General features: G+C 40.1%; 16 non-coding genes across 16 annotated transcripts; all 16 read left to right on the forward strand.

The window, feature by feature from the left end:
• Nucleotides 1–281: 281 nt before the first annotated feature.
• On the forward strand, nucleotides 282–353 carry trnaa-ugc (transfer RNA alanine (anticodon UGC)). Its single transcript has one exon. It is a non-coding gene; the product is annotated as a tRNA-Ala (tRNA).
• Nucleotides 354–450: 97 nt separating this feature from the next.
• On the forward strand, nucleotides 451–522 carry trnaa-ugc (transfer RNA alanine (anticodon UGC)). Its single transcript has one exon. It is a non-coding gene; the product is annotated as a tRNA-Ala (tRNA).
• A 149-nt stretch (nucleotides 523–671) lies between these two features.
• Nucleotides 672–743, forward strand: trnaa-cgc (transfer RNA alanine (anticodon CGC)). The gene has a single exon. It is a non-coding gene; the product is annotated as a tRNA-Ala (tRNA).
• Nucleotides 744–892: 149 nt separating this feature from the next.
• trnaa-cgc (transfer RNA alanine (anticodon CGC)) lies at nucleotides 893–962 on the forward strand. The gene has a single exon. It is a non-coding gene; the product is annotated as a tRNA-Ala (tRNA).
• Nucleotides 963–1,054: 92 nt separating this feature from the next.
• On the forward strand, nucleotides 1,055–1,126 carry trnaa-ugc (transfer RNA alanine (anticodon UGC)). The gene has a single exon. It is a non-coding gene; the product is annotated as a tRNA-Ala (tRNA).
• A 149-nt stretch (nucleotides 1,127–1,275) lies between these two features.
• Nucleotides 1,276–1,347, forward strand: trnaa-ugc (transfer RNA alanine (anticodon UGC)). The gene has a single exon. It is a non-coding gene; the product is annotated as a tRNA-Ala (tRNA).
• Nucleotides 1,348–1,444: 97 nt separating this feature from the next.
• trnaa-ugc (transfer RNA alanine (anticodon UGC)) lies at nucleotides 1,445–1,516 on the forward strand. The gene has a single exon. It is a non-coding gene; the product is annotated as a tRNA-Ala (tRNA).
• Nucleotides 1,517–1,885: 369 nt separating this feature from the next.
• trnaa-cgc (transfer RNA alanine (anticodon CGC)) lies at nucleotides 1,886–1,957 on the forward strand. Its single transcript has one exon. It is a non-coding gene; the product is annotated as a tRNA-Ala (tRNA).
• Nucleotides 1,958–2,107: 150 nt separating this feature from the next.
• On the forward strand, nucleotides 2,108–2,179 carry trnaa-ugc (transfer RNA alanine (anticodon UGC)). Its single transcript has one exon. It is a non-coding gene; the product is annotated as a tRNA-Ala (tRNA).
• Nucleotides 2,180–6,435: 4,256 nt separating this feature from the next.
• On the forward strand, nucleotides 6,436–6,507 carry trnaa-ugc (transfer RNA alanine (anticodon UGC)). The gene has a single exon. It is a non-coding gene; the product is annotated as a tRNA-Ala (tRNA).
• A 526-nt stretch (nucleotides 6,508–7,033) lies between these two features.
• trnaa-ugc (transfer RNA alanine (anticodon UGC)) lies at nucleotides 7,034–7,105 on the forward strand. Its single transcript has one exon. It is a non-coding gene; the product is annotated as a tRNA-Ala (tRNA).
• A 97-nt stretch (nucleotides 7,106–7,202) lies between these two features.
• On the forward strand, nucleotides 7,203–7,274 carry trnaa-ugc (transfer RNA alanine (anticodon UGC)). Its single transcript has one exon. It is a non-coding gene; the product is annotated as a tRNA-Ala (tRNA).
• A 97-nt stretch (nucleotides 7,275–7,371) lies between these two features.
• trnaa-ugc (transfer RNA alanine (anticodon UGC)) lies at nucleotides 7,372–7,443 on the forward strand. Its single transcript has one exon. It is a non-coding gene; the product is annotated as a tRNA-Ala (tRNA).
• A 491-nt stretch (nucleotides 7,444–7,934) lies between these two features.
• Nucleotides 7,935–8,006, forward strand: trnaa-ugc (transfer RNA alanine (anticodon UGC)). The gene has a single exon. It is a non-coding gene; the product is annotated as a tRNA-Ala (tRNA).
• A 97-nt stretch (nucleotides 8,007–8,103) lies between these two features.
• Nucleotides 8,104–8,175, forward strand: trnaa-ugc (transfer RNA alanine (anticodon UGC)). The gene has a single exon. It is a non-coding gene; the product is annotated as a tRNA-Ala (tRNA).
• Nucleotides 8,176–8,324: 149 nt separating this feature from the next.
• Nucleotides 8,325–8,396, forward strand: trnaa-cgc (transfer RNA alanine (anticodon CGC)). The gene has a single exon. It is a non-coding gene; the product is annotated as a tRNA-Ala (tRNA).
• The last annotated feature ends 6,996 nt before the right edge of the window (nucleotides 8,397–15,392 follow it).

A 15,392-nucleotide genomic window follows, 5' to 3' on the forward strand; every position in this document is an offset into this window, starting at 1 on the left:
TTTTAAATCAAAGGCATACATATACATCATGCATAAAGAAAATAATATGTAAAAAAGAAGAAAAATGTAGCGCAGTGGTAGAGCGCATGCTTTGCATGTATGAGGTCCTGGGTTCAATCCCCAGCATCTCCAGCCAAAGAAGAACTTTCCATTACTTTGTTTGCTTGTGTCTTGAACCTCAAAATCACATATGTATGCATTCCAGTGTTGACCTTTATCACCTATACATTTTGATTTTAAGGCACATCTGGGTAAATATCAGAAAACACTCATCACAATGAGGGGATGTAGCTCAGTGGTAGAGCGCATGCTTTGCATGTATGAGGTCCTGGGTTCAATCCCCAGCATCTCCAAGCAATGTTGGACTTTTAAATCAAAGGCATACATCACACATACATCGTGCATAAAGAAAATAATATTTAAAAAAGAAGAAAAACAACAGCTAAATCAGGGGATGTGGCTCAGTGGTAGAGTGCATGCTTTGCATGTATGAGGTCCTGGGTTCAATCCCCAGCATCTCCAAGCAGTGAGGATCTTTCCATTACTTTCTTTGCTTGTTTCTTGAACCTCAAAACCACATATGTATGCATTCCAGAGTTGACCTTTATCATCAATAATTTTTTATTTAAAAGCAAGTCTAGGTAAATAACAGAACACAACCATCACAATGAGGGGATGTAGCTCAGTGATAGAGCGCATGCTTCGCATGTATGAGGTCCTGGGTTCAATCCCCAGCATCTCCAGCCAATGTGGAACTTTCCAATACTTTCTTTGCTTGTGTCTTGAACCTCAAAATCACATATGTATGCATTCCAGTGTTGACCTTTATCACCTATACATTTTTGATTTAAAGGCACATCTAGGTAAATATCAGAAACACTCATCACAGTGAGGGGCTAGCTCAGTGGAAGAGCGCATGCTTCGCATGTATGAGGTCCTGGGTTCAATCCCCAGCATCTCCAAGCAATGTTGGTCTTTTAAATCAAAGGCATACATATACATCATGCATAAAGAAAATAATATGTAAAAAAGAAGAAAAACAACAGCTAAGTCGGGGGATGTAGCTCAGTGGTAGAGCGCATGCGTTGCATGTATGAGGTCCTGGGTTCAATCCCCAGCATCTCCAGCCAAAGAAGAACTTTCCATTACTTTGTTTGCTTGTGTCTTGAACCTCAAAATCACATATGTATGCATTCCAGTGTTGACCTTTATCACCTATACATTTTGATTTTAAGGCACATCTAGGTAAATATCAGAAAACACTCATCACAATGAGGGGATGTAGCTCAGTGGTAGAGCGCATGCGTTGCATGTATGAGGTCCTGGGTTCAATCCCCAGCATCTCCAAGCAATGTTGGACTTTTAAATCAAAGGCATACATCACATATACATCGTGCATAAAGAAAATAATATTTAAAAAAGAAGAAAAACAACAAATAAATCAGGGGATGTAGCTCAGTGGTAGAGTGCATGCTTTGCATGTATGAGGTCCTGGGTTCAATCCCCAGCATCTCCAAGCAATGAGGAACTTTCCGTTACTTTCTTTGCTTGTGTCTTGAACCTCAAAATCACATATGTATGGATTCCAGTGTTGACCTTTATCACCAATAATTTTTTATTTAAAAGCAAGTCTAGGTAAATAACAGAACACAATCATCACCACAAGGGGATGTAGCTCAGTGGTAGAGTGCATGCTTTGCATGTATGAGGTCCTGGTTCAATCCCCAGCATCTCCAAGCATTAAGGATCTTTCCATTACTTTCTTTGCTTGTTTCTTGAACCTCAAAACCACATATGTATGCATTCCAGAGTTGACCTTTATCATCAATAATTTTTTATTTAAAAGCAAGTCTAGGTAAATAACAGAACACAACCATCACCATGAGGGGATGTAGCTCAGTGGTAGAGCGCATGCTTCGCATGTATGAGGTCCTGGGTTCAATCCCCAGCATCTCCAGCCAATGTGGAACTTTCCAATACTTTCTTTGCTTGTGTCTTGAACCTCAAAATCACATATGTATGCATTCCAGTGTTGACCTTTATCACCTATACATTTTTGATTTAAAGGCACATCTAGGTAAATATCAGAAAACACTCTTCACAACGAGGGGATGTAGCTCAGTGGTAGAGCGCATGCTTTGCATGTATGAGGTCCTGGCTTCAATCCCCAGCATCTCCAAGCAATGTTGGACTTTTAAATCAAAGGCATACATCACATATACATCGTGCATAAAGAAAATAATATGTAAAAAAGAAGAAAAACAACAGCTAAATAAGGGGATGTAGCTTAGTGGTAGAGCACATGATTTGCATGTATGAGGTCCTGGGTTCAATCCCCAGCATCTCCAAGCATTGTGGAACTTGTAGCGTTTATATGCACGTATAAATATAATTAATTATTATTCATAACGGATTATGATCAATAATTAATAATTTAATTATTTTCAGAATTTACTGTAGCAGAATCAATAGTATGATCATCTTATCAGTTCATCCAATGAACGGAAAGCATAAACAATTATTAATTCTAGGAAATATAATATCTTCCTGGCCAAGAAAGACTAATTCCCAGCTAACAGCTAAATTAAGAAATAAATCAAGGGTCAAAGCATAGGTAACTTAGATCGAAGTTCAAGACAATAAATCTGTAAGCACATATCACAAGTAATGCTTCTCTTTTCAAATACAAACAATACTTTATTGATTATAAGCCTATGACTAACGCACAAAACAAATATCTAACACAAACACATGCACACGCATTCATACAAGTTGAAGAAAGACAGAGAGTGAGGAAGAATGAGTTTTAGGAGTTAGATGGTGAGATCCCAAGTTTCTATATGCACTCAAAAGACATGACCTGAACGAACCATCAATAATTAATTTCACCCTTTTATCGTTTCTTACGCGGGTAATTCAATTTGATATTAAAAACACCAGTTTCAGCTAAAAGTCTGGAGGTACTTGCTTGTCCTTGCTTTGGGGTTCCCTTTTGTCGTGAAGGGGGTTCCCGGTCCGTGGTTTGGCTGGCGGTCTCCTCGTGCTAGATCTTGGGCAGCCAGTCACGTGGTGTGTTGGCGGATGGATGAAAGTCTTTGAAGTTGGAAGCGTGTTGCAGTCGAAACGTTTTAAACGAAACTTTGCAGCAAAACTTAACTTAGAACCGAGACTTTTAATGGAAAAGAAACAAAGGAAAAGAAAGGAAGGTGAGATGAGATGGCTTGAATTAAATCTGTTTTAACCCATATCTTGATTTGGGTCATTTGTCTCTGCGTCTACATGGTTACTATAACCATCGTCGGCTCCACCCGGCCTGTTCTGCCGTAGTCTCAGCCTCAGACGTCACGCCCACGGAACGTTGGCTAAACGTCTGATGCATATGGTACACTTAACTGGAAACACTTCAGGAATGTCTAAGTCGTCATCTGATTGGTTGAATTTTATCGGATTTCCGGGGGGTGCGAGTGTCGCGTTTATTTTCGGTCTGCCGGGAAACAAAGCGCAGACATGTGATTGCGGAAGAAAAACTGTTGTGTTTACATGAGTGACAATGAGCATTTATCAAGATCAGCTAAACGTAGGATTCTCAAAAGTATGCGAGGTTCACGGCGTAGACTCTTTAAGAGATGTCCAGGAGTTTTGTTTGAGGCACTTAGTGGAGACAAAAAGAGATATTTTAGCCTGTTTGCCGACGGGATTTGGGAAGAGTATTATTTTCCAAGCCTGGCCGACCCTTTGTCAGCATTTATAAGGATTCCCAGCAGATCCAACTTTACTAGTTGTGTGTCCCCTCGTATCTATTACATAGCTGTCAACACTCCCGTTTTTTCCGGGTTTCTCACGTATTTTAGCTCTTTTCCCGCTGTCTTCCCGTTTTATTATTTTCCCGTAAAATATCCCGTATTTTTACGCTCTGATTGTGTGAGACGTACATGCTCGGGCAGATTCGGCTTGAAGTCGTTCATCCTCGGATGCGGCGCCGCGCGCGCTGTTACAAAAAAAGCTGTGCACATAGCCAAGCGAAATGGGGTCTTGCCGGTCTTGCGCACCCAACGCGTAATCTTTGCCGCGCTCGTGCGGACGCGTCAAGTATAAACAATTATACTCCGTGTCAGCGCGCGCTTTGATCGGTAAAGGAGCACAGACCTCTCCCTAATCATCTCCAGCAGCCCCCGAAGCACCACGTACCGTTTCCCTCGTAAGCTGATATTAGTATTTAAACATTCTCTGATAAAAAATGTTTAAAAAATGACACACTTTCTCTAATACACACACACACTGTCTCTTTCTCTCTCACCCATTTGTAGTTATAAACTCTTTAGACTTTTAATGATTAGTGCTTTATTTTTAAAGTTTGTGGTGGGTAATCGTGTAAAAAAATTCCCTTATTTTGGGGATGGATTCCGGGAAATCTCCCTTATATTCAATGTTCAATGTTGACAGCTATGATCTATTATGGAAGATCAAGTGAAAAACCTAACTGTGAAGGGGATATCAGCCGCGTTTGCGGGCAAACATGAAACAACAGACGCTGACATCGCAGCTGGCCGATTCAGTATTGTGTTCGGTTTTCTTCTCCTCCTTTGATTTTCTATGCTGACTGACTTGTTGCACGCCGGTCTGTTGTTGTGGGGACATTTCCACGTGACGCTGAACGAAACGAACTGTAATTGGTTGTTTGACATGTCGGTCAAACGGCCTTATGGGCGGGCCTTGGCCAAAGAAAGCTGCTATGAGTTCCAGACCTTCAGCCGTCAGTCTGAAGGTCTGGCTACGCGAGACTAGTTCTGCCGAGACCTTTTCCGAGGGAGGGAGCAAGAGCACCAGAGGGCAGAGGGCAAGAGCCCCAGAGAACCAGAGAGAGCACAAGAGCAAGAGAACGAGAACACAAGAGAGCATCACAAGAGCGCGATTCTGTGTTCGGGTTTAAGATTTTAAACTCAAAATGTTTGTCCCGCCTCCTGGAGGAATTTGGAATTCGGACAATAAGATACTATATGGTTATTTGAGAAGGGGGTCTTTTCTATCCCCCCCCCTTTCTCTCATCGTGAATCATGTGTTATCTGTGGTCTGCTTACTCATCAGCTCGAACAGAGGATTCAGTTTAGACATAATTTCCATTTTAAGAACATAAACATTTTTACACAGATTTCAATCAAGCCACCTTCTGAATTAATAATATCTGAGCATAATAATAGGAAAAACGACACTTTCATTCCAGCATCTCATAGTTATAACAATTACATGACTTAGATGTAATCTAAGCAGAATAGACACATACAGGGGTTGTAAACACAATATATAATTATGTTATGTTATATAATTTTGATTATGGGTCAGTCAAGAATTGTTCTGGGATGAGTTTTATGGATTTTGATATGTAAAGTGTGTTGGTGTGTAAAGTTTCTGGGGTTTAAGAAAGACATTCCAGTCTGAGGTCACGGCTAGTTCCTGCTGAAGTCTGTTCTGTTCACATATCATGAGACCTTGGTTCTTAAAGAAAGGCTAGTCTGTTTAGTCGCAGGGGTCAGTTGACTTCTTGTTAGGGCCTCTTGTTTCACCATTTCTGAACAGATCTGTTCTTGCCAAATTATAAAACATTGACAACGTTCTTCCTTAAATTAAACAACAAAGGGTCTCTTGGCTCCAGTGCCTGGGGGTAATCTGGAATATGCAGCATCTTGTGTTTGGTTATGTCTGAAAGCTTCAATTGTGTTTGGTCCATTCTCAATGTCGCTACAAACTTTCCAATATTTTCTTTGCTTGTGTCTTGAACCTCAAAATCACATATGTATGCATTCATGTTGACCTTTATCAACTATACATTTTGATTTAAAGGCACATCTAGGTAAATATCAGAAAACACTCATCACATTGAGGGGATGTCGCTCAGTGGAAGAGCACATGCTTTGCATGTGTGAGGTCATGGGTTCAATCCCCAGCATCTCCAAGCAATGTTGGACTTTTAAATCAAAGGCATACATCACATATACATCGTGCATAAAGAAAATAATATGTAAAAAAGAAGAAAAACAACAGCTAAATCAGGGGATGTAGCTAAGTGGTAGAGTGCATGCTTTGCATGTATGAGGTCCTGGGTTCAATCCCCAGCATCTCCAAGCAATGAGGAACTTTCCATTACTTTCTTTGCTTGTGTCTTGAACCTCAAAATCACATATGTATGCATTCGTGTTGACCTTTATCAACTATACATTTTGATTTAAAGGCACATCTAGGTAAATATCAGAAAACACTCATCACATTGAGGGGATGTCGCTCAGTGGAAGAGCACATGCTTTGCATGTGTGAGGTCATGGGTTCAATCCCCAGCATCTCCAAGCAATGTTGGACTTTTAAATCAAAGGCATACATCACATATACATCGTGCATAAAGAAAATAATATGTAAAAAAGAAGAAAAACAACAGCTAAATCAGGGGATGTAGCTCACTGGTAGAGCACATGCTTTGCATGTATGAGGTCCTGGGTTCAATCCCCAGCATCTCCAAGCAATGAGGAACTTTCCATTACTTTCTTTGCTTGTGTCTTGAACCTCAAAATCACATATGTATGCATTCGTGTTGACCTTTATCAACTATACATTTTGATTTAAAGGCACATCTAGGTAAATATCAGAAAACACTCATCACATTGAGGGGATGTAGCTCAGTGGTAGAGCACATGCTTTGCATATGTGAGGTCATGGGTTCAATCCCCAGCATCTCCAAGCAATGTTGGTCTTTTAAAATCAAAGGCATACATATACATCGTGCATAAAGAAAATAATATGTAAAAAAAGAAGAAAAACAACAACTAAATCAGGGGATGTAGCTCAGTGGCAGAGCGCATGCTTTGCATGTATGAAGTCCTGGGTTCAATCTCCAGCCAATGTGGAACTTTCCAATACTTTCTTTGCTTGTGTCTTGAACCTCAAAATCACATATGTATGCATTCCAGTGTTGACCTTTATCACCTATACATTTTGATTTAAAGGCACATCTAGGTAAATATCAGAAAAAAACTCTTCACAATGAGGGGATGTAGCTCAGTGGTAGAGCGCATGCTTTGCATGTATGAGGTCCTGGGTTCAATCCCCAGCATCTCCAAGCAATGTTGGACTTTTAAATCAAAGGCATACATCACATTTACATCGTGCATAATGGAAATAATATTTAAAAAAGAAGAAAAACAACAGCTAAATCAGGGGATGTAGCTCAGTGGTAGAGCACATGCTTTGCATGTATGAGGTCATGGGTTCAATCCCCAGCATCTCCAAGCAATGTTGGACTTTTAAATCAAAGGCATACATCACATTTAGATCATGCATAAAGAAAATAATATGTAAAAAAGAAGAAAAACAACAGCTAAATCAGGGGATGTAGCTCAGTGGTAGAGCGCATGCTTTGCATGTATGAGGTCCTGGGTTCAATCCCCAGCATCTCCAAGCAATGTGGAACTTTCCAATTCTTTTTTTTTTTGCTTATGTCTTGAACCTCAAAATCACATATGTATGCATTCCAGTGTTGACCTTTATCACCTATACATTTTGATTTTAAGGCACATCTAGGTAAATATCAGAAAACGCTCTTCACAATGAGGGGATGTAGCTCAGTGGTAGAGCGCATGCTTTGCATGTATGAGGTCCTGGCTTCAATCCACAGCATCTCCAAGCAATGTTGGACTTTTAAATCAAAGGCATACATCACATATACATCGTGCATAAAGAAAATACTATTTTAAAAAGAAGAAAAACAACAGCTAAATCAGGGGATGTAGCTCAGTGGTAGAGCGCATGCTTTGCATGTATGAGGTCCTGGCTTCAATCCACAGCATCTCCAAGCAATGTTGGACTTTTAAATCAAAGGCATACATCACATATACATCGTGCATAAAGAAAATAATATTTTAAAAAGAAGAAAAACAACAGCTAAATCAGGGGATGTAGCTCAGTGGTAGAGCGCATGCTTTGCATGTATGAGGTTCTGGGTTCAATCCCCAGCATCTCCAAGCAATGTTGGACTTTTAAATCAAAGGCATACATCACATATACATCGTGCATAAAGAAAATAATATTTTAAAAAGAAGAAAAACAACAGCTAAATCAGGGGATGTAGCTCAGTGGTAGAGCGCATGCTTTGCATGTATGAGGTTCTGGGTTCAATCCCCAGCATCTCCAAGCAATGAGGAACTTTCCATTGCTTTCTTTGCTTGTGTCTTGAACCTCAAAATCACATATATATGCATTCCAGTGTTGACCTTTATCACCAATATTTTTTTATTTAAAAGAAAGTCTAGGTAAATAACAGAACACAATTATCACCACGAGGGGGTGTAGCTCAGTGGTAGAGCGTATGCTTCGCATGTATGAGGTCCTGGGTTCAATCCCCAGCATCTCCAAGCATTGTGGAACTTTCCAATACTTTGTTTGCTTGTGTCTTGAACCTCAAAATCACATATGTATGCATTCCAGTTGTGATTTAGATGGCCCATATGGGTGACATTTAAATCGCTTCCTCTGATGCCCCATTTCAAAAGGTGACCAGAATAAAAGAAATATCTGGGCTATTAAGGGATATAGACATTTGAAATGTATAAATGAATAAAAGAAATGATTGTGGTCAATGTATGAAATATGTATGACTTGTTTGAAGGAAAGAACCTTTAACCCACAAAGCTGCTGTTAAGCATGAACAGGATGCACAGACCCCCACCCTGCTTATCACAGTTTCCAAGTACACTGTTGATGTTATCTCACCTCCTATATACTCAGAATTAGGGTGTGCTGCCGCTAGCTAAAACATATCCTGCTGTTATCTTCTGATATATATATATGCTTGCTGTTAGCTGCAGAAAATGATTGCTGTTAGCTACCGAAAGTGCTTGCTGTTAGCTACAGAAAGTGTTTGCTGTTATCTGCGGAAAGAAATTGCTGATAGCTACCACCAGTACCGGTGGAAACCTGGCTATAAAAAAAGGAGAGTCTTCGCTCTTCCTTGCATCCAACACTCTGACACGCCAGCATTTGTCAGAGGCAAGAAGCTTCAAGCCTAGCTAGTATCTATCTGTTAGTTAGTACTCATTTATGATCTGTAACAAGTATTCCTTTTTCATTTGATTGTTTTAATAAATTTTGTTACATTTATTATAATCATCTGACTGGACCTTGGATCATTGAGTGCTGTTCACTTTCCTTCAACTAAATCAAGAAGATTCTTTCTGGGGAGAACCAACATCAAGGGGTGAGAATTCTTTTGAGATAAGAATAATTCACTGTTGAATTTGATTGATCAAACAGCCTAGCCAAAGAGGCAGCATATAACATGTAAACATATAGAGTGATATATGTACTACAAACTGTTATAGTGCAAACATGGTTGAGGAGTACCGCAAAAGGGAGACTTATAATATAAAGGGGAAATCTATTATCTCTATAATTAAATACGAATTTATATAGACTGATCACCTAACTCTTGAGTACACGACTAAAGGATAGGCTCTTTAGTTACCGCGGGATTATATTGATGTCCTGAATGGATGTCTTATAATTCGGAACGGTATTAATCGTGAAAATCCATCGCATGGGGGCTCGTCCGGGATTATTGTTGGATAAAATAGACCCGGAGCAAAAGCGAATTTAGATCAACCAAAACTGGATGACCTAGATAGACTCGCTAAACAATAGGGGACGCCCTATTAAGAGAAAAGCGAGAGAAACCGCGCGGCAGAACCAAGAGTATCTGACTAAACCTGATAAGAATCTTATTATTTCCTTAAAGAAAAAGGACAAAAGAGTTTTCCTTAGTCTGCATTTCCAACTGAAATGACTCAAATGGCTCAGGTACCACCAGACTTAAGTGCAACTAATGTCCCTCCGCCAGTGACCGTCTATCAGATTGTCATAACCAAACGTGATAATTTTTATAGACAGAAAACTGCCAAAGAAAGAGAGGCAGGACGGAATATAGGAGACAACGAAATAAATAATGGCCAGGAGTTTATCTGTAATGCAGCAGCAGATGTAAGGGCCATCATAGAGCGCATAAACCCCAACAGAGCGCCTGGGGATAAAATCAAAGTGCATTTTGATTCAGGGATGGAGGTAACATACAACCCAACCGCTGATGCTAGTATAGAAGTTTATTATGGTAGAACAAGAGTAATGTACGATGGTACAGCTCTTCCCCAGAGAAGGCGTCGAGATTCTCAGAATACAGAAATTAATTTTTCTGATGGAGAAAGACCAGGCCCCAGTACCCAGAGAAGATTAGAGTTTCAGGATGAGAGTCCAGGGTCAAATTACGAAAGAATGGTAAATGAACTATCCCAGGCTATTAGTAGTGTAGGCAGAGAAGTTCCAGTGGAAGGTTCAGGAGGGAATGAACCAGCACAGGATGAAGAATATGAATGGGAAGACGAAGCCATGGGACGAACCCATCCCACAAAGAAATAGGGTTAATCACAAAAGGGCACGGCCTCTATCACAAGAAAGAAGGAGCAGTAGTCATGCTAGGGAGCACATAGACCTGGCAGGAAGAAAAACCCTAACCAGACCAGGACATAGACTACAAGGGAGAATTTCAAACAGGGAGCCCGAGTACCTGCAGAAGATGTTCCTAGCAGCAACAGGGCCTACGGCTGATGAAATTCTAGACATGCCAAATACCAGTACAAAGGCCAAGCAAGATATGCTGGCAGAACAGAAAGACTCCTGTCAAAAGGCCCTATCGTTATTACTTCGAATGAATCTTCCAGGAAATGAAAAACGGAGAGGTAGGGATCCTATTATGGGGGACATTTTTGAACTAAGAAAAGAAGTACTGATAGATTCAAATAAACCAATATATAATAGAAGAACAACACCAGAAACCTTACCAGTAAATGAGGAAGATAGGGAAGATGAACTAGATTATGACGAGGAAGATGAGGAACAAAGGCCTAGAGGGGGTCTGGGCATAGACTTAGCCAGATTAGCCGCTTGCTCCCTGAAGAAAAAGAAATTGACAGGAAGCACCCCAAGGGCCAGAGGCCAGTATAGGGAACCAGAGGTATTCCAGGAAGATTCTGAACCAAGTGAGTCTAGTTCCTCGGAAGAAGAGATATACCAAAGACCAGTGAGAAGAACTAGGACGAGAACTAAGCATACGATAACAGCCACGGAAATTGGTATGTTCAATGCGATGAAACTTGATCAAAAAGATAACATGAGAAGCTGCCAAAAGATAGTGGAGCTAGGTCAGAGGCTAAATATCCATGATGAGGATATAGAGCTTATGATTAATCAACTGGTAGGGTTAGACTTAAAAATTGACGATATTTCTCTTCACCAGAAAAACATTTCTGGAGTAACCGCAAGAGAAAAATATGAGAAAGGACTAAAAGAGATAAAAAGCACAGGGGTCCTAATATTTTGCAAAAATAGAGCCCATAAAGGCAAAGGACCAATACAAACAGTTAAAGAACTACTGAAGTTTGAAAAAGACCTACCAGGTCTAACCCCTTTGAAAACGTGGGGAAAAGAGACTGATTGGGATGAATTACAAACCTTTGCAGTCAGATATGACAGGCGGTCCAAACAGGAAGCCGAGAAAAAGAGTGATCAAGGTTTCAATAAATTGACGAATACCAGGCAGCAAGGCCTTAGAAAGTCAGATAGACTCAAAAACATGCAGGGCCGTAATGCCCCACAGGGGCCTAGATACCTTGATAAGCCAAAGAATCCCAGGGAACACAGGGAACCAATTAGAACAGATAGCTATCAGCAGAGAGGCAGATCACAGAGCCGGGGCAGCCCAGGTAAATCTAATGTAACACAAAGAGCATGATTTAGCAAAAATGGATCCAAGCCAAATGGCTCAACATATGTCCCGAGGGAAGAATGGGATAAGATGACCCCAGAACAACAGAGCAGACTCAGGGAGAAAAGGGCCAGAGAGAAACCAGCTCCAAAGAACTCATACAACAATGACCAAGTTAGAACAAAATCAGTAAGAACAAATGAGTTTCAGCGAAAACAAAAATAGGAAACCCCTAGAGGAAAAGCAACTATCCAATCTGACCTAATTAAAGAAATAGACGGCTTCTTTTATATAGATTACAAGGATAAAAGGTTTATGCTTGACACAGGCGCCGAAATAAGTTGTACTAACGATTTGCCAACAGGAGCAGAAAAACAAAGTGGCATGATGAGAGTATTCGGCTTCAGTAAGGACCAAAGTCCAGTTTGCTCGGACTGGTATTTATGGGAAGGCATAGCCATTATTCCTAATCAGTCAGAGAATTTAATGACTCTACAAGATGCCTGTACCGTAGTAAAAGAAAACAACAAAGTCTCAGTCAGATGGATGAAAATAGTTGACCTCAGGGGAGAAATTGACAGAATGGTAAAAGAGACTATTCTGGACAAAAACAAAGTAAAAGAAATTTTGGAAAAACATAAGAAAGGGGCTTCAAAATTCAAAAATGATGTAGGCCTATTAGGAAAAGAATATGAGTATGAAATAAAAGGTGGTATACATAAGCCACAAAGACAGTACCCAATTAATAAGAAGGCGTTAGCAGAAATCGAAGAGACAATCAAAGAATTAGAACAGTTAGGGGTAATTAAAGAGATAGACAATGCGGTCACAAACTCACCACTACAAGCCGTACCGAAACCGGATAATAGTTTTCGTCTAGTCACGAACTTTAAATCTTTAAACAAAGTAACTGAACCAGATACAAGATATCTGATTAACGCAAAAGATGTAACTAATGGTCTACCTAAGGGTAAGATACTAACAAAAATAGACTTAGCAAATGGATTTTGGTCGGTCCCATTGAAGGAAGAAAGTATGGCTAAAACCGCGTTTACTTTCAAAACTAAGCATTATTGCTATACTCGACTCCCTCAGGGTTTTATGAATTCGCCTAATGCCTTTCAGGCTATTGTGGTTAGATTAATGGAGGGCCTACCAGTGACGGTGTATATTGATGATTTAATTATCATCAACGATAACCCCGATGAACACCTGACAATTGTAGATGAAGTCTTGACTAGGCTAATAAACGCGGGTTTTAAGCCTAGTTATAAGAAGATCGAAATTGGGAAAGAGGAAGTAGATTTTCTAGGCTTTGCTACAACAGGAATAGATAGAGGACTTTCAAAAACCACAAGAGAAAAATTGGAGGACTTGAGACAGAATAGCCCAAAGAGCTTGAAAGGATTGCAGAGTTTTATGGGTCACATGAATTTTATCAGGGATCTGATACCAGGTTATGCTAAACTAGCTAAACCACTTTATGGGGCCACGAAAGGAAATGAACTAAAATGGAGCGACAAGCTGGAGAAAACCAGATTAGAACTAATTGATTTAGCATTGGCCTCAGGAAAAATAGCAAGAAGGGAACCAGACCAGAAATTAGTAGTAAGTATAGAAAATACTAAGGAAGAAATGGAACTGGTGCTGTATAACGAGAAAGATAAGAAGAATCCAATCCAGTTCATGTCATACCCAAAACCTGCCAATCAGACAAAACAAGAACCGAAGTCAGCAACTGACATTCTGGCTAGTATTGCGAAATGCTTGATACCAATAAAGACTTTAGCCCTAGATCAACAAATAATTGTAGAATCCAAAGGGGACGGAATAACTCAGCTAGCGAGAGAATCGAAAAATCTAGTGAGTGAAGCGCCCAAAGTTCATCAATTTACATCGGCAAAATGGAGCAAACTTTTGCACGACACGCAAATAGTCTTCGGACAGAGTAAGGTCAATAAAAAGGATAAAATAACAGAGATCCCGAAGGGGACCAGTATTTGTTATTTTACAGATGGCTCCAAAGAGGATGAAGAAACTTGGTGGGGTTTCATTAGGAAAGAAAAAGGTAAAATTGTCTTTAAACAAAAAGGACAGTTGGCTAAGGATGAGTCAGCACAACTGGCGGAAGTCACCGCAGTTTTAAATGCCTTAAGGCATATGAAGGCGACAAGTGCCTTAACCGCAGTTCTAGTTACAGATAGTGACTACGTGTACAAAGCGCTAACAGAGTACGTCGATACGTGGAAACTTAACGGCTTCTGCACCGCAAAGGGCAAGCCGCTAAAACAAGACGTTTTATGGAAAGATATCGCCGTGCTGTTAGAGGAAGTGAAACCAAAGGTGCTACATCAGAGTAGCCATACGGTTCAAACAACATCCGCTGCGAAAGGGAACTCTGAAGTTGATGAATATATCAGAGACAAGACAGTTCGAACTTGTAAAATAATTAGAGCTATCACTAAAGAAAGTGAAAAAGATATTGTCAAAACCTTGCATGAAGACTTAATGCATCCAAGCTTAAGTTACATGGCAAAGTATTGCAAGGCCACAGGGCTGCACATACAGAATCTGAAGACAACTTATCTGAAAGTCAGGAAAGAATGTCCAGAGTGCAGAAAAGTAATGACAAGTAGGAACAATGATTATGGATCAATAAAAACAGAAAAAGAAAATGAAGAAATAAGTGCCGATTTCGCTGGCCCGATCTGACCTCAAACAAGTATGAAGAACTGTTACTTCTTAGTAATAGTGGACAACTGCTCTAACTTTCTGCAAATATATCCATGCAAACAGGCCACTAGCTCAGTGGTAGTGCAATCAGTAAATGAGTGGATAAAATACCGTGGTCCTCCAAAGAGGTTCCGCGGCGACAATGCAGTAAATCTGACTGGTAAGGAAGTTGAAGAATACTGTAAAAAGATAGGAATACAGTTAATAAAAAGCGTAAAATACCAGCCAGCTAGCAATGGAATTGCGGAAAATGCAGTGAAAAGGTGTAAAGAGTTTTTTGTAAAGAATGAAAAACTTGGACTGTGGGATAATCTGATTGACCAGTGCACACACTTCTTAAATTACAGAATCAAACCGAGTGAACTCGAAAGTGAAGATCAGCCTGAAAAAGGAGATTTTAGCTCCAATCCATTTAAGGTAGGCGATCAAGTAATTATATTGCACCAGATCAGAGGAAAAAGATTCAAACACAAAACAGGAACTGTTGATAAAGTAATCAAAGTCACGTCAAATACTAGTGTAGAGCTCGAAAATAACGGAATTTGGTCATGTCGGGACATAGTGAAAGCATATTGAGGAGGGTGGCATTTGAGTCAATTATTGGGTCTAAAACAGGATGGGTACAATGTCAAAATGAAGCATATGCCCTACTAAGAGTAAAGAAGTGGCATGAGGATTGCCCTGATGGTACCAATAGCAGATTGATACCATTCACAAGTTGTTGCATTTGCGAAAGTGGCAATGTGGCCGAGTTGCTTTGGGAAGGCCCAAATGAAAAGCGACCAAGCAAAGAAAGCTTGAAAGAACCTCTCATGAGGGGGGGACAAAACCTTTTTCCCTGGTACAATCCAGAAGGGAAAATAGG

This window comes from Rhinichthys klamathensis, unplaced genomic scaffold (genome assembly GCF_029890125.1).
Source record: "Rhinichthys klamathensis goyatoka isolate OS25496 unplaced genomic scaffold, OSU_Roscu_1.1 h1tg000036l_1, whole genome shotgun sequence".
In the NCBI taxonomy this organism is placed as follows: domain Eukaryota; kingdom Metazoa; phylum Chordata; class Actinopteri; order Cypriniformes; family Leuciscidae; genus Rhinichthys; species Rhinichthys klamathensis.